We start from the raw sequence: 27,169 nt of genomic DNA on the forward strand, positions 1-27,169 counted from the left end.
TCATCACTTAGGCAGTGCCTGTGCAATGTTCATCCTGTGCTGTGTTCTCGGCCCGTGACCTCATCGGACTTTAAACGCTTGACAGATCTGATCAGGAAATAGCTTTGTGGTTTTGTTGATATGAAAGTCCTTTGCGTAATGCCTGAAGTGCTCAGAAACTTTTAATGGTGCATCCTAAAAAGAATTGTTTTAAAAAGCAGAGTTGTAATGGCAGCACAGTAGGTTCAATTCTTAATTTTTTTTGAGTGATACATGAATAGTGACTTAAGTGAAATCCCGGCTTTGCTGAAGTCAGTGGCAGAACTCCCAGTGACTTTACTGAGGCTGGGATACACTGGTATAGTCCTAGCCACCTAAATAGTTGACAGCTAGTAAGAACTCATATCATACTAGTTCTCAAATGTTAGTAATTTAAATATAAATAAATTTTACCATAAAAATGTGACATGCAAATATCTCTGATAAAGATCCCTTACACTTAGTTGTGAGCTCAAACAATCCTAATATTCACATATACTGCAGTATTTTGAAGCTGTGGAGCAGAACTTTGAGAAAGTAATGGCTGGTGTCTGAGAGCTGTAACATTTACAAACATTAAATGAACAAAACCATATATTTTTATGCTTGCCATTCCAGATCCATGAAACTTATCTGAAAGGTTACGAGATAAGGGACTGAAAATGAATCTGTTACACAATTGCTGCAGGGAGTTGCTGAGCACAGTAATTAATTGCTGTTGTATTCATTTGTGGCAGGAGAAGCAGCAGAAGGAAAATATCTCATTGAATTTAGAATTGTATTTATTCATGTATGCACTGTGGTGTTACAGCACAATTATTATCTGACACATTGGAAGCGGACTTGTGCTCTGTTTAGTTGCTTGAGCTATGTGCTATTATTGGGTGATCTGCTACAAAAACGCACAAAACATTTATTTTGTGAGATTCATTCAGGGTTATAATCGATGCCTCCCAGATCTCACCCTGGCATTCTCAAATCCCAGCAAGAGAAGTAGGAAGCTCAACTTGGCACCGGGCGTGGGGCTCGTGTACAGCCCCCCCAAAATGCTGATGTGTCCCCAGGGCAAACAGGAGAAAATCCGGAGTTCCCAGTCAGCAGTCCCTGAGGAGCAGCTCTGGTGTTTTTATCTGTAGCTGGAAGGAGCGGCGGGTACGAGCCGGGCTGAGCCGCTTTCCAGTTTGCAGCGCAGCGTTGGCACCGATCCACAGGCAGCCGCTCGCCCAGCATTCCTGGCTGGAGGATCATTGCAGCAGCTATAGAACATGTCAGCCAAGAGGAAGCAAGAGGGAAAAGGAAAGTGCAGTTATGAAGTTAAAACCAAGAAAATAAAAATTCCAGGCAGCTGTAGTGTGGCAATGGCTGCTGGCGGGGGTAGTAGTTTATTTGGTGAATCCGCTGCATAGTTTCTGATAAAAACTCGCTTATCCTTTTTGGAGATTTTTTTTCCCCCCCCTGAATTTTACATTATTTGCATAAAGCTCGTGAGAACTGACGTGACAAGAGCAGATGTAAAGGTTTATATTTTGGACAGGTTTTAAAAGAGTAAATACGGACTAAAGTGTGGCTGTAGGCAGAGCTGTAACGAGGACATGGTACACAAGTGTCCCCAGGAACCGCAGAAACGCTTTGCAGCTCGCTGACCCCGCAGCCCGGGTGTTGTATCCGGGACGGAACAGGGTACAGCCCACCCTGACACCACACCGGCCCTTCCCAGCACCGTCCCCCCTCTCGCTGCAGCCTCGTGGCTTCCAACCTGGGGCCTTAGACAATAAGGTTGTTTCACACAAAGCAATAACAGAATCAGGTTTGGAATGATTATTCGTGAAGTTTTAAAAAATAAACCAACAGTTTTCTCTAGGCCTTATAAACAAGCAGTTATGAAGTTAACCTCTCTATCAGTCTGATGAAAGAAACAAATAGAAGCGATGACAGGATTGCATTACTCTATTAATATGACAGATTCTAATTTGTGAGAAGAAATGTACCTCATTCAGTGCTTTATTACTTTCAGAAATTCTAAAATCAATGCAAGATACACCATAAACATCATTCTTGGCAGTCACTCATTGAGGTAAACATATAACTCAAAGATAGCCTGAACTGAATTCTGACCAATTTAGCAAGTAATAAGCAAGGCAGTCTGTGATGAGAACATTAAAAAGAGAAGACAGTAACAGAGTTATGAACAGATGGTATCCATAAATAATGTTGAAATAATAATAATATTTTAAATTTATATATGATGCCTTTCAGGCTGGAAAATCCCACAATGCCCTACAAAACCGAATTTAAAACACAAACTTAAACTGGAATGCAGCATTTCTGGTGTGAAATATGACAGTTGTTTGAGAGCCCAAGCAATGCCAAGTCGTTTGGGACTAGAAGAGAATAAGAATTCTGGTTCATTGCTGCTGCAGTAAGAGCTTGGGTTGAATTTTATTTCTTTCCTCTAATCTATTTAATCTATCATCACTGATCGTATCTGGATATTCTGCCATAATACAGCGCTATTATCCAGAAAGACCCCTCTCCCCACTGTTAATGGTATCAGATGCAATGTTGATTTTATTTATTAAAAACTCATAATGATCAGCAATTTCGCTTTATCTTATGAAAAAAAAAATTACATTCTCATCAAAAATATCTCCCAAGGCCAAGTAACAACAGTAGTTAGTACATCCATGTGTGGGGAATATTAACTCCTGTGTCAGTCTAAATTCTGAAACTGTTGTCTTTTGCTGTAGAACATAATTGCTGCTTCCAAACACTTACGTAGCTCAGCTTAACTTGAGGCTGTCTTCTGATCTCAGATAAACCCAGGCAATCCTTCTGGCTTTAGTGGGATTCTGCCAACATAAGTGAAACTGAAATTTACCCCATGGTATATGAGAGTTGATATGTGCATAAGGCGCTGGGTGACGTTTGAAGGCTGCAATGGAAAACTGCTGGAGGACGGTAGGGAAATATCATACACTGTGTACACAGAGCAATGGAAACTATTTAAAGCAGCTCTGGCCTTGTATATTCCATGTAGTCCCTTCACAAGGAAAAAGATGTTACGTGATAGCCTGGATAGTGGAGTGAATAGACTCTATTAGGGAAATAACAGAAAATGTTGCATACTTCTGAGTAATAAATGATGCAATGTATTTGCAGGAATGCTGAAGACAAACCAGGAAGTGATGTTGGTTACAATTAATTCATCTTTAATACTTTTGTGTTCGGGTCTGTAGGAATCATAGGCAGCGTTTTCCCATTCCAAGCTCACATTTTTGATAATGGCACCTGCAGGGATTCTTTATGTCAGATGGGCTTTATGTCAAGGTTGTGGTAACTGTCCTGGAAACAGCAGGAATACTGCAGGGTGCTGAAAATGCCCTAGGACACTGGAGCGTTTATTGAAAATGGGGATTTTGCCTTGTGAAAACAGAGAAAGAGGTTTGCGACAGGGCTTTAGCTGAAATTAACTTTTCAACCCTTCTGAAAAGCGATGCTAGCTCGCACTTATTAAACACCTGTAGCTTTCTAAAACTGGGCAGGATGTAAATATTCTTCCTTGATAGGATTCCTAGGCTGGCGCTCTGCGGTGCCTCGGGAGGTTTCTGTGACAGCGTGGGACCCGCTGGGAGCAGATGGACACATGTGCGTGGAGCCTGGTGACAGCCCGTCCTGGGAGGAACCGCAGGACCGGCACCTGCGTGTCAGCAGAGCATTCAAGCTGCATTTTGATGCAGATAATAATTTAGACAACAAATGAGCTCATAGGTTGCACAGTAGCACTCATGGCTCGCCAGCATCCCTTCCACTCTGAGGAACTTGAAAGGTCAGTGGTTTGGACGCTTGTGTAATCTCAGGACCACTTGTTAAATACACGGGGTAAGACCTTGTCTCCTATGGATTAACAGAACTCCTGCTCTTTCCACTGGATCCCAGTTTGCTTCTGTTTTTCAGTCAAACTGTGTGGTTTGTTGGATAGAGAGGAAGGAGGGGGATGCAGAAATTACATCGTCACATACATAGCAAATATTAGCATAGGTATAGCTTCAGGTTACTGGATAGTTGTCTGGAACATCATAGAAAATAGAATTTTATTGTTTATTACGTATAAGTTACACATTGAAAAGTCCACTCTCAATGCAGCATGTATCTATTTTGCAGGAAATGTGAGTCTTTAGATTAACTATGACCATTTGTACAGGAATCCTTGGACTGTCAGGTTAGGTGACACACTATAATGCATACTTAATTCTTATTGGTGCCAGCAGGATGCTTGTGTAAGCATACGCATACCTACATGCATGGACTCACTAGTGGTATCTGAGACTATTGGAATGTTTAAAAGGTTTCTCAATTTTTAGACCTGCTTTGGTGAGACACTGCGCAGTCTCATGTTTGTTTCCATTTGCATCTTGGGATTTTACAACACAGTGGCTTTTTTTCCTGATTTATCTTTGTAGTAGCATGTCTACAATGCATCAGACTTTAGTTGCAATTTAAATTGAAATTTATTTTTCAAAAATACAGGATTGCACGCATCAGAGTTGACACTATTGTCAGGGCTTCTGTGCCACCATCTCATGTACTTGCAGCTGGTGCCTGGAATGGAAGTTGTTACCGATAAGAACCGTCTGTGCAGGCTCTGTGCGGTGAAGCTGGTGACCTCAGTCTGCTTTGTGATGGGCACATGTCCATCGCTATATAGCCTGGCACTACAGCTACACCCTTATCCCAGTCTGCGCAGAGCTGGAGTTCGGAGTGGGCACAGAGACACGGTGTGAACTGTGGGGTTGTCCTGAGCAGGGGCAGGAGTTGGACTCGATGATCCTCGTGTGTCCCTCCCAGCTCAGGACATTCTGTGATCTCCACACCACCGGCACACACACAGGGAGCTGGCATGTTGTGACCTACTCCCAGATCTATCAGGCTTGAGAAATGTGGTCTGGAAAACTCCCTCCTGTCATTCTGGGAGTTGGTTTGGGCTCAGAAACGGGGAATTTGCCTTCACGTGGAGCTGTGTCTCAGCTAACACAGCGGTGCTGTACTTCAGAGCTGCACCGTGTCAGGTTGGCCCTGTGTGCCAGACCCCGCTGTCTGTGCAGACTCCCTCGGGGATTCTGACTTCTTTGAAATGTTTTGGGTTGTATGGTTTTGGTTTGTTTTGTTTTTTCTTCCTTTTCACCTGAGCCGAGGCACGATGAAGAGAAAAATGTGTTTAGTTTATCCTTGCTGCTGTCTCTGCTCTAACTTTCAGGCCTATTAGTGTGGTAAGATTCTCAAATGCTAAATTTGTATGAAAGCATAGACCCAAAAACCTCCCAATGTAAATGCATTTTAGTCCAGCTTACAAGAAATAGGTCATTCAGTAGCCCGTTTTCTGAGTGTTGCGTTAGTTGTATTTTGTCCACAGCCTTATCTTTGCCATATAGATTTCCAGTTTTCAGGAAACAGCTTTGCAGGTCTCTCTACAGGTATTTAAATATTTCTGGCTGTTTTGAAACCTTAGTACCAGGTGAAATTAAGAAAAAGGTCCGAATACTAAACATACCCTGCTGCTAATTTAACCGCTTTACATGAATTCCCTCTGGATGATTTCTTTTCCGTGTCTTCTGGAGGGTGACGTTTGTTCTCTTGGTGTGCGGTGAGACCACAGTGAGCTGGCCGACCACAGCAACTGCTGCGCGTCCTTCTGCTTGCTGCAGATTGGGAGGTATCTCTTGCTTCTCTTTTTTTCTTTTTTCCCCTTTCTCACTTGCAGAACAACTGAAAAAAAGCACAAGGTTGAGCTATTTCCTCAGTGTTGCATTGTGCCTTGCCCTGCATGGTGCGTAGAGGAGGCAGCGAGAGAGGATGAAAAGAGCTGTTGGACTAACTTGACTCTCGTGTCACCCAACTGCTCAGAAAACAGAGGGTCAACAGAGAGCAGGGCTTCAAAACAGGGAGGTTCAAGGAGGCAGAGCTGTCAGTCTTTCTTCCGCTAGCCTGAAGAATAGTTTCTACTCCATATGATCTCTGCTTCTGTCTAGAAAAGTGTTTTTTTACCATAGGAAAAACATTCTACAAATATTCTGTATTTTTTATTTTGCTAGAGCTTATTTGCTATGTTGAGCTTAGATCAATAAAATGAGAAAATGGAGGAAAAGTACCCAAAGATAAAAGAAACGCAGAGCACTGTGCATTCCAGAATAAACACAGCACTCCCTGACGTGGTCCAGGCACTGTTTGTGCCTGGCTTCCCAACAGGGGTTCTTGCACATCCAGAAACTTTGTTTGTATTTTGGAAATTAGCAGATGTTTCTTTGATACAAAGGAGAAAGTGTTCCCACATCAGATCGAGTATCTCTTTCCCTGCCTCTGATATTAAACAAATCATAAAGGAAGACACAACCACGATTGCTAGAAGCAAAGGAGAGATGGAGCAAAGAAAAAAAAATATGTGGAAGACTACTGTAAAATTCAATCGATGCTGACGACAGTAAAACAAAGAATATAACAGAACAGGAGATATTCTCATGTCCAGCGTTTCTGAGATGTGCTCCAGGAGACCAGGGGACAGCCAGGTCAGTTCGTGTGACCCTCTTCAACGTTTTCTTCCTGCAGAGGCTGCTTAAAGCTCATCAATTGAGGGAATTGCTCAGATAAGTGTCTCACTGCTGAAGTGGGGGAATAATTTTGTTCCTGTTCATGTAACTGTTTCATGGAATCATGGAATCATTTAAGTTGAAAAAGACCTGTAAGAGCATTGAGTCCAGCTGTTAACCTAAGACTGCCAAGTCCACCTCTGAATCATGTCCCTAAGAACCTCATCTATTTTGGCTTTTAAACCCCTCCAGAGACGGCAGTTCAACCACTGCCCTGGGCAGCCTGTTCCAATGCCTGGCAACCCTTTCTGGGAAGAAATTTTTCCCAATATCCTATCTGAACCTCCTCTGGCACAGCTTGAGGCCATTTCCTCTCATCCTATCACTTGATAGAAGAGACCAACACCATCTCACTCCAAGGTCCTTTCAGGTAGTTGCAGAGATCAGGAGGTCTCCCCTCAGCTCCTGTTCTCCAGGCTGAAGCCCCAGGTCCCTCAGCCGCTCCTCACAGGACTTGTTCTCTTAGACCCTTCACCAGCCCCGTTGCTCCGTGGACACGCTGCAGCCCCTCGATGGCAGGGTGGAGCCCGTGTCTCACCTGGGGTAGATGTAAAGCATCGTGCCTGTTTACCAGAACTTGGGCTTGATCTTGGCTGGAGCTTCAAGGCAGTAATTTGAGTAATGTAACAGCAATTAAATAAGACGCTTCCAGGATAGATCTGGCTAAAGCATATTCCACATTGCTCAAAACACCTATTTTTAATTGCTAGTCTGAAATTTCTTTGGAAATCTTATTGCTGCAATAGTCAACTCTCCCCTTGTTTACTTGAAACCTTGTCTATACAGGTATTCCAATGATAAACCGTCATGTGTTTCTTTCTGTTTGTGTATGTAAACTATATATATAAGAGAAAGAGTGTTCTTTGAGGCAGGCTTTCTCTTTTTGGTCTGTGTTTGTACAAGACCTGGCATTATTGTATCCCAGTCCATGATTGGACCATACAAGCACAACAGTACAGCAAAGAAATAAATAGCTACCCTGAAGATAAAATTCCATTTACTTGCTGTTCAGCACTTTCTCCTGCAGATCTTTGCACCACAAGACTTGCATGAAAAAGAAATTCCCCTGCTATTCCCATGTCTTCTGTATCATGTCTGGTCCCATTGACCTGACTGACACTGGAGGATTTATCATTGGCCCTAGTAAGAGTAATGGGTCCAATAGATGTAATGTTTTAGAACAGAAAGAGAATATGCTTTCTTCTTCTGAAGCTGTGCCTGCAATGTAGCTTGTGTCCAAAAGTGGAACAAATTATGGCTACTTTTCCCTCAAACAGTGGGTAACAATTAAGGGGGAAATTTGCTGAAATACTTACACAGAGACTCAAAGAGTATGATAAAACCAAGATGGATTTAATGCTCATTAACAACAAGTAATACTCAAAGCAGAGAAAAAAGAAATTAAGAGAAAAATTTGCATTATATAGAGGAAAAATATGTACCATGGAAAAATACATATCCAATACTAGACATGGGCACAAACCCAGTCCTTCTCTTTTTACAATCATTGAGAGTGGCTCCATTGACTTCCAGGGGACTTGAATGGGATCCAGCTCCAAATCTGGCTTTCCTAACTCAGGAATACTCCTCTTGAAATTAATAGTATTTATTGAATTAGGAAAGTAAGGCAGATTTTAGGTAGTACAACTCATGCCCTCAGTACTTCATCATATATGTAATTTGAGAGAGGACCCTTTCAAATTAATGCCTGATACTGACATGCATAAAATTATAGTGATGTTTTGTTAGGTTTTCTGAGGATGGGAGACTTAGGACACATATAGGGAGATAGTTAAACTATCTACAGAAGTTTAAGCGGCCACCGTTCTGTACTTTAAAGGTTCCAAATATGATTCAGAGTGATAAATCATATACTGGATTAATCTGCTCCTTTGGACAGTTTGGTGACTAATCCATCCATGGGTACTCCTCACTTCCTTCTTTATATTTATAACCTGAGCATAATCGGACAGTTATTTGTAAAGGTTAAATCAGATTTGAAAATGGAGGATGCATCTCCGCACATTGCAGATCGTGTCCATGGAGCAGCGCTGCCGGTTGAGGCAGCTCACAGAGATTCTTGTGCTTTCCTTATAGTTTTTTTGTTTGATGAACATGTAAGGCCTTTCTAGTGAATACAGTGTGTTCTGAGTTAAAAAGCAGTTTCTGACTGTTCTTTTGACATACAACTGTGAAACTCATTTTCCGCTACACAAAAACATGAACTGTGTAAAAATTTGCATTTTTCATGAATATCCATTTAATATTTATAATTATTTTAGTCTTGCTAACATACTTCCCATATTTTCTAATGCTCAAACCAGCGTTTTGGTAATTAATTTAAATTTTAGAACTAACAAGTGGTGTCTCCTATGAAGCCTATTACAAACATGGCACATTGTTCTAAATTGCATAATAAAATAATCGTCTAGGGCTGCGACGTATTCAGCAAAACGTCTCTCCCTGCGTTTGACAGGGTGAACGCCTGTGTGCTTTTCAAAGCGGCTGGTTTAACACTCTTCACGTACAAAGAGGGAAAGGAGAGAGAAACGCTGCTCGGGAACAGCTTGTCTCGTGTTGACCTACTTTCTCCACCGATCCGCCCGCAGCCGGGGCTGCCGTTGTGTTGACACAACATTTCCAAGCGAAAGCAAACCCAGCAGAATCCGTGGCCTTGGAGACTGGCTCCGGAGAAGACAAAAGGCCTTCTGGGTTTGATCCGGCTTTTGGATGTGCCGGCGCTGCGGGACCGGGGTAGAGCGAGCTGGTTTCAAAACTGAGTGTCGCGCTTCCCCTTCGCTGCGAGAGCCGAAATAGATTACAAACACATAATGGAGCCTCTTTGTGTTTAATCTCTCAGGTACATTTATGTCTAAAGCAGGTGGTGTTGGTCCAGAGAGCATCTCCTTATCTGCGCGGGGGATGTGGTCAAAGAGCTGAATTTGCTTCTCTTACCAGCATTTTATCTCTCCTGCCAGGAAAACCAGGAAAACAATGGAAAAGGAGTGTGCCTGTAAGAAATGCAGGGATGCGCATTTGTCCTGCTTATCTTTGACTCCCCTTTAGCTCCTAGAGATTATTTGGTGCAAATTCAAGTAACTGTAGAGCACCCCTAATCTCATGAAGTTTCATATAGAGCCTGCAGACCAGGGAATAGAAACCTTTTCTGTATCTCCATATCCATGCAGGGGTAAACACCTCGTTATTTGTGCTCTTTGGAAATTATTGGATCCTGAGGTTCAATTCATGACCTTTGGGTTTTTATTTTATTTGCTATCATTAATTTTCGAAAGGACATGATTTTTTTGATGTAGCTCCTGCTGCCTAGGGTGGGAGGAGGTAATGCTACCTCGGGACAAATGTGAGTAAAAAAAATGTTGTGTTGATATGTGTCACCACATCAGCTTTTTCAACCAATATTTTCACATTTACAAAGCAAATACTTCTCCTTTGCCTTCAAAAGCATCTTGTCCTTTACTGGAAATTAATACACTTTTAGCAGCTTGTTGCAGAAGACTCCAGTAACACGGCTCTTCACCAAAACATCCTTTTTATTACTAGTTTTAACCTAAAGCAAGAACCCAGTTGATTCTGAGAAGGAGAAACACCCTAAATTTTTCTTTCAAAGACATGGCATTTCCTTTACACCATTCTGGAGATTTCTTTTTACAAATCCTTTCTTTGCATCTCCTCTAATGAGGGTATTTGTGATGCGACTCTAGTAAGATGCCTTGAGATTCATTTATTTATTTGGGTCCTAAAGAAAGAGAGTTGATCTCAGTTTAATAAAACAAGTAAAATAATGAATGAAATCAGAACCATTAAAAAGACCTAAATGAGGTCTAGTAGGAACTACTTACTGCTGGGTGAAATGTTACTGGGACTTGCTTGTGCCCTGTTGCTGGAACCCTTAGGGGAAATTAAAGCGCAGTGCAGTGGCACGTGAACATAAAGTGTGTCCTGCCTCGCTCTGGGGCACTCTCATCTTGCATCAAAAATGCCTTTTTATGAGCTGGCATTATCTTCTTTCAGAGTGGGTTAAAGCGAACACTTGTAGGGTGGGCTCAGAGTCCCCAGGGAAGGCCGGCACAGAGCACCAAGTGCAGTTATCACACTGAACTTCTGCCCCACAGACATTTGCGCATTTTAAAATGGACTCAGTATAGCTGGTTCTGCTTCTTCCTAGGAACACGCAAGTGGGTGAAAGTTTGACATCTGCATTCTGCTGAATCTGTGTTTCTGGGATAGAGGTTCTCCTCCCCACCCCATTAACATTTCTCTGCTGTCATTGCCTATTGCTAAATGTTTCTTGGCTACCTGAATTTACTCTGCAATAAGCCACGGAGGCCACTGAGGCAGGAAGCTTCATGGGCTGTTTTCCCTGGTTTGCTGCTTGGTTTGGAGATGCTGGGATTCAAGGGTTTGGGTTTCTATGGGTCTCTTGCAGTGCTGAACCTCGCTGCCTTGTGAAATGTCTCGTGCAGAAGTCCAGAAGTTCTTGCAGCTCTGAGCCATGAAAACCAATGCAGAGCTCATAGGCAGCAAGAACTGCTATTATTGTAGCACTCAAAAACTCACATAGTTTTTATGAAACTGTCTGAACGTGGTGTTTGATAATTGTTTGGTGGAATGCCCATGTCATGTGATTTCAATTAGGCAAAACCAGCTTAATCTACAATTCTTATTGTGAGGTGACTTTCCTATTGAAGTCTGCTGGGAATTAGGCAAAGTCAAGGCACTAGTAGGAAAGTGAGGATGAAATTGTAGGTGAACCAAGTGCGTTTTACAGTTTGGAGAGAAACACAGCCAAACAGATTGGTTCCCCGCACCTGTAATTTCTTTCATCTGTGCCGTTGCTTAATATTTCTCTTTATTTTACATTGATTTCTTTTTAAGCTCTTGATACTTAAGGAACTCTTGTAAAATACAGTGCCATGAACTGTCACAAATTCTAGTCCTCACTTTTGTTCCTGTCTGGTGATGTCTGAGCTTGAGGAGCCAGGACCATGTCCAGACTCTCCACGTGGAGACAAGATCTGGGAGTGCACATCTCTCCTTCCCTACCTTGACATTTGTGAGAACTCACAGCTGAGAAAGAGTTTGAGGGTAATGCAGCCAAATCAACCAGGTCTCTGCTCTGAATGGTCTGACCGCCAGGACTGTGCTGCTCTACAGAGCGCAGACATAGCCCTAGAAAATTTAGGGAAGGTGCTTAATCCTCCTGCTTCCATTTACTGTGCTGTGCAAATAGTCATATTCCTCACCGACTAGCACGAGGATCAATTCCTTAATGTCTGGAAAGAGATTTGAAAACCTAGAGCAGTAATTTCACAATTATCACAATTATGCTTAATGAGCACTGTGCATTTAATGTTATTATATGAATGTTCATTGACAAGGCTACATTTTAAAACTCCCTTAGAAAAGTCAGTAAATATAAAGTCTTTATTCATTGGTATGTGGTTTATAATCCTGTAACAGCAGCGTTCTGCCCTGTCTTTTATGGATATGTACTAGAGAGATGTGACGCTTTAATGATTTCTCAATAAGCAAAGCTTACAGCCCAGTTTTTTCCCAACATTAGAGGTTTGGCTTAATTGTGGTGGTTTTACTTCTGCTGAAAGCACAATCAATGCCTTGTATTTTCAATACCATGAAGATAAAGAAGTGCATTACATTTTTCAGCAGGAGTGTCACTTCCAGCAGGAGCAGAACAAACAGACCTTTCTGGCTGTTTACATGAACAGATTTCAAGTGTATCCACTAGTTCCCTTGGGAGGTTAATTTTTAAAACTTACCTCAATGAAAAACAAAACTGAGTTAGTCAAGCGCCTTTTTAAAGTCTTGAATGAAATACCAGCTCCCATCCCGCTGGTCGGGTCAGCTGCTGCGTAACGACTCCAGCGCTAACGATTCTGTGATTCCGTGACTTGGTGTCGCCAGCACCAGAGCCCTGACCTGTCCTGCTGGAAAACAGAACCGTGCTGCCCCAACCTGCCCACGCTCTGCCTGCACCATCACCCCTTGGCTCTTGTCCCAAGCCGTGGATATCCGTGCAGCGGGGATGTCACTTCTCTTTGGACCCCACCATCACGAGGGTCCGTTACCGAGGTCTGTTTTGGGATGTTGCAAACAAGCTGCCGTGCATTGCCCCTCTGCTGGGGCCAGATGCAGCTGATATGCAGGACCAGCTAAAACCACACCAGAAACGTGCGCACTGCACCAAAAGTTATCAATTCCCTTAGCCAGCCCAGTAAATCTCCTCCTGCCACAAGCATACGCTGAGAGCTGGTCCTGCCCAAAAGAGACCTGTGGGAGAGAATTGGTGTCAGAAAGGTTAAGTAACTCAGTCCACAATTGCAGGGACTTGTCCATAATTTCACATTCTCCCTGCGGAAAAGGAAGGCTTGTCATTCTGTTGGACCATGTGGTTAAAGACAGGCAGAAACTGGCCATCCTGTGCAAATGTTCTGTGTGTATTAGTTTCCTCATTTGACATAGATTTTAAAGCCAAGGTGATGAATGAGTCATAAATATAATGCTACAGGGATCCTTAAAATAAACAACATTCCTTGATTTGAAAATCCTAGGAGATGGGTTTTAATTTCTTTAACCAATTTTGGAATGTAGAAGATTCTCCTGCAGTGCCTTATTGATATAATTTGACCTTGCAGAGCAGTGGAGCTCCCTGCCCGAGGTGTGCAGGGGAGGAGGGCTGGGCACACATGCAAAGTGCTCTTACTGTGCCTGTATTCAAATTCTAATTCCATATTCTTGTAAGAACGATCTCACTGGGAACCAAAACCAGCACAGACGGGAAATACTCTCGCAAGATGATTGTCACACAAACAAGAATAGTTACTCTTTAACCCATTCTTTTATCAGCTAAGCTCTCTGCAGGCTCCTGATCCTCTGCTGGTGCTTTGCTTCAGCCATTGGCCAAGAATCTATTCATGAAAAGCACCAATTTGTAATAATAGTCATAAAACATCTCTGTGGTTGACAGTATGCCACTAAGCTGTAGTAAGTGAAGTGTGCTTACCTTGTTTTAACAATATAAAAGTATTGCTTCAGTGATAGTAATTTGTTGTTTTTGTAATAGGGTGTGTTTTTGAGTTTTGATGACTGTTTTTCTGGGTCCTTTCTAGCTTTAAACATTGCCAGTTACATCTCCTAATGCTCTGTTGCTTTCAATGAGATAGCACAAAACGCGTGTCTGACCCAAATTCTTCCTGCCAATCACAATTTCCTGTATAGAAAGAGAAGGTGAATTAACGGTGATGCCTTTATTTATTTTTGTTACCGCAGCACCCGCAAGCCTCGCTTTTGGAAGAGAGTGGGCTGTGCCAGGCATTACAAATACACAGAACAAAACGGGTGTCCTTGCAGAAAACCTGTCCTCTAAGTACGGGAGGGGGGCGACAGACGACACTGGTAAAAGGTACAGGGAAATCACGTAATGTTCAACACACAAAGCAACCAAACAGTTGTCTTCATAGGTACCATGGCAGAGTAGAGGTCTGAGGAGGCTGGATGAGAAATATGAAGCTCCGGAGGTTTAGGGAGCTCCTGCAAAGTGAGAGAAAGCCTGAATTTGCTTGTTTGAAGCCCCAGCAGGTGGTATGATCTGGCAAGACCTGTGCACCCAAGGTGGAAGCTGATCAGTGCAGGCAATAGATCTGTCAGAGACGGTGTCCACAGGCTCGAGAGGTCGGGAGGTGGCACTGGGATTCACAGAGAAAGAGAGGGCAGAGGAGCATTGGCCCCATGAATCTGCTATTTTATCCAGGTTGTTTTGGGGGAAATTCCCTCTGCAGAACGTTAAGAGTGGTTTGCAAATGAGCTGAGCTGTCAAGTGAGAGTTTGACAAGGGTCTGTTAATTCCTGGACTTCTGTGATAGACAGTTACATATAAATAAAAGCTATCATCCTGTTCTTTTATTTGAATTTGTTTATAGACTACGGAGAAAAGCTGATGGTTGCATATTTACCACACAACAGATGTTCATAGTTCTCAGGCACATCATCTGCCCAATTGCCCATGGCTTTGTCTATTCCAATTATTTTTTCCCATATGTACACATTGGGTCGCATTCCAGCTCTGAGACAAAGAGAGTTTTATATTTTGTTCCTCTACAGAACTATTGAGGTCCTTTGGGCTTCTGACCAGGGCTGTCATGTCCTGAAGAAGAGCCCTGAGAACGTGCTCGTGGCAGTAACCTGAACGGAAGCTGTTGACAGGCTCCCAGCAGCAGCTCTGGTGATAGTTCTGCTAGGAAGCCTTCCATCTGGGGCATGATCCTCAGCCTGTCCATGTTGCTTTACTCCAGAAAGGCTGGGATATTCCTGCAAGGCTGCCTTGTACTGACTGTAAGAGAACTTGGAGAAACCTGTCCCATGATGTTGCTGTGCCAGCTAAAGCAGGTAGAGTATATGGGCAGAGGTTGAGCGCAGGAATAGTGGAGTCCTGAATGCTGCCCAAACAAGCTAAAATGTTTTTATTGTCATAAGCAGCTGAAGAATTGCTGTCATCTCTTCTTTTCTGTAATGATAACCTTGGATGGATCTGGCTTCTCTGTGAAACAAGGATTGCCAGTGAACTTCAACACTAAGAGTAGGCAGATGCACATCCCTAAGAAGACAAGATGCTGCTGGGGACCTCCCTGGTGACACCTCAGCTCTACAAGAAGCAGAGTGACCTGCATTCCCAGGGTCTGGAAACAGGCCCCTGATTTTTCCCTTGTGTGCTGAGCTGATGTGCTCTTCACCTTGCCTTTGAGTATTTGTGTCCTTGGCAGAAACCTGTACCGAGGAGTGTTTGCCTCCGCTCTTCTGGTGTGGGCAGGCAAGGCAAGAAATCTTGGACCAGCTCCACTTGTTGTAGTCGCACACTGGATGGCAGCGATGCAGTCCTGCGGGGAACTCGACGTCATTTGAATGCAGCGTGGAGCTGCCAAACATCTCACGGTGCAGAGAGAACAACTCGCTGGGAGCATCGGCTCTGACACTGGACAGACCACCAGCCTGGCGCTGTGTAGCCAGCCTGGGATAATCAGAGTGCTGAGGGGCAAGGGTGATTAGGCAGACACAGAGATACCCTGCAGGTATCCTTCTGCAGCTCTTAACAATTCTTAGAAAACTTTTCCTAACATGTAGCTTATGTATTGCTTGCTCTGAATTAAATGAGTTCCTCGGTTATCTATCACATACTCTTGTTTACTATGTTGGAAGCTCCTGTTGTACTCTCCTGAGTCTCTTCTTTTCCAGACCAAACAAACAGAGAAGAAATTCAGACTTTCCATATAGGAGGATGTTTTCCTCTCAAATTTGCCTGCATTTTTGGTAAAATATAGTGTTCCAAATTGTACCTTAAGAGATGTTTCTCTGATGCTTAATGAAAGGGAATAATTACTTCCAATGTCTGACATGCGTAAGTCTTGTTAATGTATCACTGAATTATCTTTACTTTTTTTGTTGAGTGTGTCATGGTGTTGAGTTATAGTCCACCTGGGGTTCTCCATGACTCCCAGCACTCATTTTGCAGTACCCTTATTTAACCAGTTATTTCTTATTTTGCAGTTTTTCATTTGATTTCTCCTTCCTTTACTCAGTACTTCCCACTTGCCTTTATTGAGTGTCTCTGCTTGATTTAAGGCTGTTTCCTCAGTTCATCAAGGCTGTTCTGAATTCTGTAAGAGTGTTTTAAATCATTCACAACCTGCCCCACCATCCGCACCTTCTGCGCTGCCCTTTCTATGAGCTGAGTCATTAGTGAGAATACTGAACTGATCTGGTTCCAGGGAAGATCCATAGGGGACCTCGCTTGATACATCCAGATATGCTCAATACCTGTGGGAGGAAAAACTGGTGTTTGAACATAAGCTTTGGTCTTAATTCAGAAACTGCAAGGCATTACGGCAGTTCATGTAGTCATTTTTATGAAGCCTCCACATCATAAAATAAGATGAACAGGACAATACACGTGTGCATCCTCTGTGCAAGCTCTTCCGTGGCTTCGAGCTGCCTGACATACAAATACCATGTGCTGCCTTTGCGCCGTGAATCCACACAGTATCTCAAAAGGGGTTATAAATATACATCCTCCTGCAGTTGGAGAAGCAAGAAGAGGATGCAGATGGGTGAGAACTGTTCCAGTGAAGCTCCCGCTCTTGCCGGGCGCATAATGAGATCAGAATGCAGGCAGGAATGTGTGGAGGAGTGGAGCTGGCAAGGATTCACCAGCCTGAATTATTCTAAGCCTATTCCATCCCTAATCAAACCTTTTTTCCTTTCTTTTTCTTTTGGTGTGCAAAGGTGCTTTATGGAGATGTTTCTGTTTGAACATAAAATTTAAGCCCTTTTTACTACATGAGCAAATTCTAGTTGACAGGATATTGCTCTTGCGGTGAGCTTTTGGTGCACTGGGCTTCTTATCATAGCTTCCTTTGCTATGGCTATTTCAGAGCACTTGGCATTTCCCTGCTATGTAGCCAATTTGCTGGGTGCTGGACAGAATGAAATTGGATCTTTAAAAAGATCCCAGATCCTTTTTGATGCTAATATAAATCTAAAAAAAAAAAAAAAACCAAGCAGAAAAGGGGGTGGGCAGAGCCGTATCACATGAGTTATCCAGTCTTGTTTACATCCTGATTTGCAAAAGATACAGCCTGACCCCAGCATAACCTTGAGATCTACACAGGGAGAGGAAATGCTGTGTAAATTACAACAGCCAAAACAAAACAGGCAGAGAGAAGCTCAGTGTACAGAACAAGCAGGGAAGGCAGACTTTGCAAATGCTTCATGGTGGAGAAGAAATGTGCACAATTTCTTTTTTTATTTTTTATTTTTTTCTAGGATGTAAATGGCTGTGAAAAAACCCCTCACTAACAAAAAACAGCATCGCTGGTTTTGCAAGACCACACCCATTTTCTGTAGTACAGAACAGCATGTTTTCCTGCACCAACCCAGCTGCAAAGCCTTCCTGGGAAGTCGTGCCCCAAGGAGAACTGGTTCAGAGTGCCCAGGGAGACGCACTTGTGCCCAAGCTTTTTGGCTGTAATCTAAATAGGTTTTAAACGATGACAGTGAAGTCTTGGGGGCTCTACCACGGGAGCAAAGTAATGCACGCTGCTTGTAAAATACTTAATAGCAGTGAAGGGTGTTGGTGGTGAGCAAGTCTTGTGCTGGATAAAGAAGAAGTTGTACCAGAGGCTGCAGTTCATCCAGGAGCTTTTCAGCACTGGTGGGGCCGTGTGGGTCACTGTCTCCAGTTCTGCACTGGGACATGTGTTTGTGTGGCTGAACTACGAAGAGACTGAGAAACAGATGTAGAGGAAAAAGAATGTCCTTTTTCTGGTGAGTTAAAAGCTTTCCACCTCACTTAGGTTTTCATCTGGGCTTCCTACGCGTGCTCACAGACACCTGAGTTGGTGGAGCAAAATGGTCACAGCCTACCGGAGCTGGCAGAAGCACGACCTCCCCAACACCGTCCTTCCACTCCTGGAATTGCAGCTGTGGCTCAGCCTCTCGCGCTTTGGACACCTCCTGGTATTGTGCTCATGTGCCCTGTGAGTGCTGTGGTTTAGAGAGCTGAATCGCCCGGGGACATCTCCTACAAAGTGATGCATCTTCACTTGCGGCTCCCTGGCAGGATCTGGTGACCGCAGAAGCGGCACCGAGGCCACCGGAGCGCGGCACCCAGCTGCATTTCAGCACCACTCTGCTCGCTGTCTGCGGGTGCAGCATTCTTGGGCACTTACCCGTGTTAGGAGAATGTTATTCCTTACCTCGTTATTTGGAATTGATTTCAGGAGAGGGATTGTGGTTCCCAGGCTGACCCCTCTTGGCCCTGGAACGTACAAAACTCTTAATCTCTGAATTTTAATCTGCGCAAGGAGTTGCGAGCAGTATTTTAAGCGTGATGGGAGTACAATTACCTAGTCCACAGTAGGCAGTGGCAGGGCCCAGTTGAAATACAGATTGTAGCCAGAAGCATGTTCACAACCAGCAAAGTTTAAGAGGCAGCAATGAGATAAAACAGGGGCAAAAGAAGAGATAATTGCATGCTCCAGAATTGCTAATATTGTTCCTGAAATTGCCATTAAACCTTTTCTCAGCCGTATTACTTCACTGAAGTGACTGGGAAGAGCTCTTACCCTGCATGAGTGTTGTATGATTCCAGGAACAGCAGGTTTTTTTTTCACCTGACAACATCACATTTCTTGCTGTCGAAGAAATGAGAGTTGTCCATGGAGCAGCGTTGACCTGAGCTGTTTCAATCCTCAGATCACCCTGGGCTCACCAGGGGCTTTACTCTTCAAGCCTTTCTCAAGATGATGTGAACAGCCCATGTGGGGGTCAAGTGCCATTCAGAAAGAACAGTGGTGCTGGAATTTGTTCATGTTTTTGAGAAATAAGAAGTATCTCATACATAATGATGTCTGCTAAACTTTTAATGGCCCTTGCTTGGCTGCTGTCTCCTACTGTCTACACACACATGTAATGTATTCTGTTACTTTGTCAGAATACAAACCATCGCTGTTTAAGTGTAAAATGACATTTTGGTGTATATATATATTTAAGCAAAATATGTTTCCTATGAAAACTAATTGGCATAAGAGTCTTGCTTTAAATGCATAGATTTGATTCTAGAAAGCTTCCTCAGCTATTGAAATGTGTGCTTGTACAGGAGAAATTTGAAAGAAAAAGTGTAGGAAGAGGAATGGAATTGTAGGAAGAGGATGTTGTAGCATGGAGGGGGTTGGTCTCTTCTCCCAAGTGATAGGACAAGAGGAGATGGCCTCAAGTTGCACCAGGGGAGGTTCAGATTGGATATTAGGAAAAAATTCTTCATGGAAAAGGTTGTCAGGCATTGGAACAGGCTGCCCAGGGCAGTGGTGGAGTCACCATCCCTGGAGGGGTTTAAAAGACGTTTAAACGAGGTTCTCAGGGACATGGGTTAGTGCCAGAGTTAGGTTATGGTTGGACTCGATGATCCTGAGGGTCTCTTCCAACCAAAATGATTCTATAATGCTATGATTTTAAAGCAATGGCAGGAAGGGAAGTTAAGGAAATATTAAGGCAGTTGGAGTTGTCCTTTATTCCATTCCACTGCAGGTCTGTCAGTTTTCAGGGGTTTGTGCACAGGAAAAAATGCTGTTCCAGGGCAGCGCTGGTGGCCAAACCTCTCACCGCCAGGCTGCTCTGCAGCCGCGGGAAACGTGAAAGGAAGGTCACTGAAAAGCAAACGTCTCTTTCCAGTGGAGACCATAGAGTTCAGTTAAGTCTGAAAATTTGGCTTTTTAATTCATTCTCTCTTCACATTTTGACCATGTGGGAAATCTTTATTCCTATTTGCACAGAAATTTATGAAATAAATGGGAAATGGAGCTTCTTTTATTTGCTTGGCGATTAAAAGAAATTAGAAACCATTGAGCAGTTTAGAAGACCTCCATTAAATTTATAAAGAAATATTTGCCTGACTTCTCTAAATTTATACGAAAAGAATAATTATTAAATCTTCTCCCATCTGTGTGGTTTTGATAAGGATATCTCTAATGTGAATAATCAGAAACCTAATCCTAATCGAATAGCTAATGCGTTAAGTGTAATGTGGTCCCTACTTCATAAATCACATGTGGATTGTAGAGTTAAAATAGTGGAATGACAACGCCCAGAAATATTTTGGATAGAAATCCTGTTTTCAGATTTTCAAAGCAACCAGGCAGAATCAGGAACTTAATTCAGAATTTACTTGAGCATTTAGATGTTTAAGCCATGTCGACTCACGGTGCTTTTGGAAGTCTGTGCCTTTCTTTTTTAAACCATTAGCGAAGAACAGAACTTGTTGCATTCTCTCGGTTTCGAGACAGTGCTGGGTTAATTCACAGTGATAACAGTGTCACTGCAGAGCTGAAACGGAACGACCTTTCTTTTGCTATGTGTGTAATGAGAAGTGTGATGTTTTCAAATACTGAACAACCAATGAATCAATATTTCCCCAATGTTTTCAGACACGGTATGATAAAGTGGTCTTTCAGATTACTGATTTCAGGTCTGTATTAATCTCTTTCATCACACCTTTATATGTAAGGCTTTTGTTATTGCTTTTTTTTCATACACCGAACTGGTAATCTGATCTCACGTTCTGAGACTTAAGCATTGTTCTATAAATACAGCTTTGGGCTAAAAATGATTTTATTTCTTGACAGTTTCCATATGATTTTCATTGCTTGTGCCCACCACTAAATTATCTCGAAACATTTTACCGTGGCTAACGGCTAAATTGAGTCTCTCAGAGAAATGCTTAATTCTTAGGCAACATTTATTCATATATGATTTAAATGAGACAGCACAAGAACTAGATGAAGGTAATTTGAAAAATGAAAGCAGAGGGGAAAATTATTGGTTTTTGAGCCAGAAGTGCAGGGAGCATTTTTATGACTGTCGCCTTCTTTGCCTTCCCCGTGTCCCTCCCGATACCTCAGTGCAGAAGAAGTGATGGTGGTGACTTGGACAGTGTTCAAACCAGCCACACCAGATGAGCGTTGTATGGACCGATGGCTTATGAGTGCTATTTATTGCTCAGCATCCATAGGGCTGGACCAGGAGATTGCACTTAGAAATCGAGGCTTTTTGGGGTGCAACCTGTTCAGACCCACACTAAGAGATGATGGCTGCCCCAGGCACTAACAGGTGAAATGATGTGGTAGCTTGTAGGTGGCCAGACCTTGTTACCAGATGGGGGAACCTAGAAAACCCTTAAAAGAATCAGAGATGGGGAATTCTAATTTGCAAGCTATTGCTGCAAGACTGTCTTTTCCCACTAATTAATAAATGAACTAAGGAGTAGGTAAGTTTGTCTGAATTTCAATGTGCAAACAGGGTAAGCAAGGGCTGTGTGGAAGACATGGGTATGTCGACACCCCCACACTGACAACAACAACAACAGCTGGGCTGTTGTTGAGACAAGTGACTTGGGTTCTGCCTGGGCGGGAGCAAGAGCAGCGCGGGGCTCGGTGTGGTTGCAAAGCCTCTCTGGGATGCTGGGGAAGGGCTGTGCTGCCAGCCCAGCCCCTGCAGTGCAGCGCTTCTTGCAGGTCAGACCTACTTGATGGAAAGAAACTTGGAAAAGCCATAAACAAGGTGCTCACAATGTGCCGTGGACCTTGTCTGTGTAGAATCATAGGACCATTTGGTTGGAAGAGACCATTAAGATCAATGAGTCCAACCATAACCTGAATCTAGCACTAAACCACATCCCAAGAACTTCATCTATACATCTTTTAAACCCCTCCAGGGATGGTGACTCCACCACTGTTCTGGGCAGTCTGTTCCAATGCCTGACAACCCTTTCTGTGAAGAAATGTTTCCAGATATCCAATTTGTGGCACTGGGCAGGTTTGTGCTGTGCTGGGTTTGCACCACACAGGTTTTCCTTGTAGTGCATGACTGTCTCCCTGCCGATGTTGGTGGTGATGCTTTATATTAGATCACATATACTTATTGTTTTCTGATTCCCACGTTGAGAAAGACTTTTAATCTTCCTTCACAGTCTTGTTTTAGTACTGTAGCTGCACCTGCCCTTCTGCCACCATGGTGTGTGCCAGGACATTGGGGCATGTCCAGTAAACTCTGTGTGTGTGTGCGTTCTCTGTGTAGGGACAGCATGAGCAGGCAAACCCATAAAGAATTTAATTAGGGTAAGTTTCAAAGAGGATATAAGCCTCTAAAACAGAGACATAAACAGAGTTTGCCATGGGGCATGTGTGTCCTTGCGCTGCTGCTGAGGACACTGCAGAGCAGCCACCGGCCTCTGGCTGAACAGCCAAGTGGGCCAGTGATCAGAGCTCATCACAACCTCTAAACTCTGCTCTGCTCTTTCAGGCTGTATAATTATTATTTTTTTCTCCCATGAAACAATAAGGTTTCACTTTTACTTTGGGCTTCATCTCCAATTTATGTTGACCATTAGTCATACCCTGTAAATGAATCTATAAATAAAAATCAGACTGAAACTGTGCCCCCTCCCGCCTGCCAGTACACAACATGCTACAATAAAATGCTTCTCCGGCACACTCCTGCTTCTTGCTAAACAGTCTGACTCATGTTTTCTGGTTCGGGAAAGGGAGTGGCATCCTGCACGGGCCGCGAACCCGCTGGGCTTCCACGGAGTGCAGCATGGCAAGGAAAACACCGGCTTTGTTTGCTCGGCTTTAGGGTCGAAATGTAATTAATGGCAAATGAGTCAAAAGTATGGATTATAAAATCATGGTATAAGTGAAATTCATGTGTTAATAAAGAAATCCTAAAACATAATTTTTTTTAAATCAGTAGGCTATTAAAAAGCCCTCTGCTCTGATGACTGAAAAAGTGCAGGCACATGGAAATATAGTTTCCAGGTTATTTTTATTCCAAGGTGTTTAGAATAGCTACATTTTTACTTAAAATTTTTGTTTTGAGAGTTATTCCTGGTTGGCAATAATTTCCAAATTTTCTCATAATCATGATCAAGATGTTAAAATACTTAAGTTAAATATTTAAATAACCATCTCAGCAAAAATTTGCATAAATTCTGTCAATACATTTTAAAAGTAACAAAGGAGCATTTGTGAAAATCCTCCCCCAAAATTACAGCAACGACAACTTTTTTTATTTTATTTTTAGATATTGTTTTATTTCTTTGTTAGATTTTTGATCAAGTCTCTTGCTTCAACAAAAAGATCCCAGAAATATGCAGATCTTGTGTATTAATATAAAAACTGGCTGTAATTTAAAAGCAGTGGAACCGACCTCTTGCACTGAGGTCGACTAATATTATCCAGTATGAAAAGTCTGAACATTTTTTTGGAAGCATTATCATTGCTTACAGCAGTCTGTATACCCTTAGCAAGGAAAAACAACCCAAGAACAAAACAGAAAACCAAGCTGTCAAGGTTACAAACTGGCCTTTACTGGTCAGATTTCAGATTTCACCAAGCTGGGAGATGTTAAAAATCACTATTCCCCTTTTTTCCTTGGGGAAATCCAGCTGTTCTGCCCAAATCCCCGAGCTCTGCAGAGCCCAGCAGCCACATCTCACTCAGGATCTGATCTTGGTTTGTAACCCCACTTTTGGAGCACGTGGTGCTAAAAATGCCATACAATCTTTCAAAGATAATGGCCTTCCCCTGTTGTGAGGTTATATATATATATATATATTTTGCCCTGTTCCCCAGTGAGTAGAACCTGTTTTAAGTAGTGAGGAATCAGTCCTCCTCCTGGCATTCATTCACAGCAGAGAGAGCAGGTTAGAAGTTGTATCTGCCACAAACGCTTTATTTAATCTGAGCGTTTAAAAATTCAGTCTGGTAATTAATATACGAGAGATGGTAAAAATCCACACAGGAGTTAGAAGAATTTCAGAATTGCGGTGATGATGGAAGCTCTATTCATTTCCATGCGTGCAGGTATGGTGATTGTGGATGACGTGGACACATTTTGCCGCTGACAAGCTGCCCGCCCCAATCCACCGGCTGCCTGCACAGGGGAGACAAATTAAGATTGCATGTGCAGCTGTAAATGTGACATTCGGAGAGTCTGAAATAGAACAGAAATAGCATTATTTTAATGTAGCTTTTTGTATGCATACAAATGAGTTTGTGGCTGATATTCACCTCTCGCAGGTGCTGAGGCTTTGATATTTGTTGTATTTTGTGGCTCTGCACTTGTCACTTCTAGAAATGGGTGCTAAGCACAGCAGTGGAATGAAGACGCAGTTCTTCGGGTTCTTGCACCTAGATGTGTTTTGCTTCACCTTGAATCAAATGATTGCTAATGTTAAAGGTATGTTAATGCAACACCATTCTGCAGAGGCACATGCTATTGATTGTGTTCTGCCTTAGTAACAATTTTTCCCAGTTTTCTCTTCCCCATCCTCATCTGTAATGGCTTGTCTGCTGAAAATCACTTTTAGGCAGCATTGCTGTGGGTCCAGCCATTTGTAAAAATTCAATAAGTCATTCAATGAATACCAGATTTTATTTTTTTAGAAGTTATATTTTTTTATAAGACTTAGCTAGTCATATGACACAAATAAAGTTTGTAAAGCCCACACTCTATGAGCTCACATTGTATGACCATCTTGGAAGATGACCAGAATGATTCGTGGCATCCAGCTACCCTATTTGTGTAGAATCTGTGTAGGTAACATTGAGTATATGAAAAGTGAGGTTGTGGGGTAGTCACACAAGGCGATGGGTTTCTGGGAATGGAAAATGACTTTTTTTGGCTCTGCTACTTATGCTTAAATGAATGCCACTGATTTAACGGGAAGAGAAAGTGATAAGCGATGTCGTGGCTGCTGGGAAACGTGAGCTGTGATCTGCTTTCCTCCAGCCACCAACCCTCGGGGTGGATTTGCAAGGTCCTGGATGAGCTTGGAAGACATCAGCCTGTCCTGGCGTGGTGGAAGGTGAGACGGAGGAGATGCAGGAATGACGTTTTACAGTATTGCTGGACCAGCCATAGTCAGACCTCACAGATCTTCTTGCTTATTTTCACCTGCGCTGCTAACGAAGCTTTTTATGCTCCAGACCAGCCATAAATCTGTGCACAATCTGTTCCTGCTTTCCTCAAAACCCAATGCTTCCCCTTCCATTTCACTTAATACAAGTTCAATCGATACACCAGCTTAGTCTATGAAATGTGTTACTAAGGTGTGCGCTGAGACAGTTGGTTTATTATTTTGATTGCATTTAAAAGTTGCACCTGGAATATCCAAAACGATACTGCAATATTTTGCATCCTGTGTTATCATGATGGTTGCTTAATTCCTTAATGAAGATACAAATGGCTTATTCCACTATGGAAAGGGAAAAGAACATTATCTGACCATATGTTGTCATCTCCATACAGGAAGTTTAAAATAGAGTGAAACTATTTTTCAAAGAGATGACAAAAAGTGAAAGCATTTTACCACAAAGTGATGACTTTTTTTTTGAAGAAGGTGCTCTTTATCCCAGAAACAACATAAGCATGACATGATGTGGCAGTTACCATGGCAACTAATTATTTTTTATTGAACAACAAGAATAAGCACAATAGCTTCACAAAACCCAGCATATCTTGGCAAGTTAAAATATTCCAGGGCATCATCAACATGTGCAGTTATCCTTTTTAGTTTTGTAGGGTTTTTTTCTTTCAGAGATTTTCTATTTTTTGAATCTGAACAAATGTATTTGATTATGGGTCAGAAAAGGTATGTTGCTTTCTCATCTGACTTCTTCCTTTACCACAGTCTCCTCTTGACATATTTGCACTACGTGGTCATTTAAGTTACAACAGGAGATGTCTGCCTGGGTTATGCACTTGAATTGATGAGCCCACATTTTCAGAAGTTGCCTGAGTAAGGAGTGAAAGGTTGACGATTTAGCTGACAGGGGAACATGACAAGGAGAACAGAACAGATGGGGGCCTTAAAAATACCATTCTCTACAAGTATGTGGAATCAATTTAATCCACAATAATAGTATGATGAAGAATCTTATTCTGTAATTGCGAGGCTGAAAGAGAGATGGTTTTGATCCAGAGATTATTGATTTAGTAGATTGTGGTTAAGAAAGTAATTCAGAAATCGTAGTGTCTGTTTCAGGCCTGGCTGAAGTCAACGGCACATTATTTTATTTAGAGTGCCTTTTAATAGACTGGAATGAACTTTAATGAACATCACACTGAATACAGGAGTCAAGGGTGATGCATTGATGTTATTCAAAGTTGATGGAACTTTTGCCATGTTTGCACAGTGTTGTCCAGATAAAGAGGCAAGGACAAGGACCATGACACACTTCTTCCTTTAACATCCAGAAGTATGTGGGTTTGGATAGATTACTTCAGTAATAATGACGTTTGCAATACCAAATATCACCGTGAGTGAGGATTCTCATCCTGCGATACTTTACATGTATATCATTCAGCTTGTATAATTCACTATGCTAAATTCATACCCTCCTGTTCTTGCAGACCATCTAGAAGGCAAATATAATATTAGCCTAAATAACAGTATTGCTTCTGTAGTTTCAGTTATGCATGCAGGCTCATCTGAGGACAAGTTAGATATACTGCCAAAGCCAAAACATTTCAGGAATTTTTCCATCTCCATTTGATATATCAGAATGAAAGAAGAAAATCTCCATCTTGGTCCTACCATTTAGGATGACCTTATAACTGAACATCGCTGGTTTAATTCCAGCCTCAATTAGGAAAAAAAATGATCCCTCAACCACATATTCAACCTCAAAGTCAATATTTTGGTTTGGTTCAGAGCCAGTTGCGTTAAACTGGTTAAGGTCAGATTTAGTCTGGAGAGCCTACAAAATTACAGGATTAAATGACACACGATGCACTGTGAAACTGAATTTATTAGAGGTTGCATGAACGGAATTAATATTACTTAACATTGCTCCAGCATGTGAAACGGTGAGAAGTCAGAGTGAACATGATTGAGAATGTGTCTCTGAAGGAACAGTGCGGTT

The 27,169-nt window shown here is 42.4% G+C and overlaps 1 protein-coding gene across 5 annotated transcripts in view; it reads left to right on the forward strand.

Moving 5' to 3' along the window:
- Window positions 1–27,169, forward strand: part of LOC309444563 (uncharacterized protein) — a 170,132-nt gene that overhangs the window by 91,059 nt on the left and 51,904 nt on the right. The window contains exon 1 of one of the 5 annotated variants that reach the window (XR_014185077.1): window positions 17,695–18,014. The exons of the other annotated variants lie outside the window; for them this stretch is intronic. The gene's annotated coding sequence lies outside the window, so the exon portion shown is untranslated. Of the gene's footprint in view, window positions 1–17,694; window positions 18,015–27,169 lie in introns of those variants that run through there. 5 annotated transcript variants of the gene reach the window in all.

The sequence above is a fragment of the Streptopelia decaocto genome (assembly GCF_964273445.1).
Source record: "Streptopelia decaocto genome assembly, chromosome: 11".
Taxonomy (NCBI): domain Eukaryota; kingdom Metazoa; phylum Chordata; class Aves; order Columbiformes; family Columbidae; genus Streptopelia; species Streptopelia decaocto.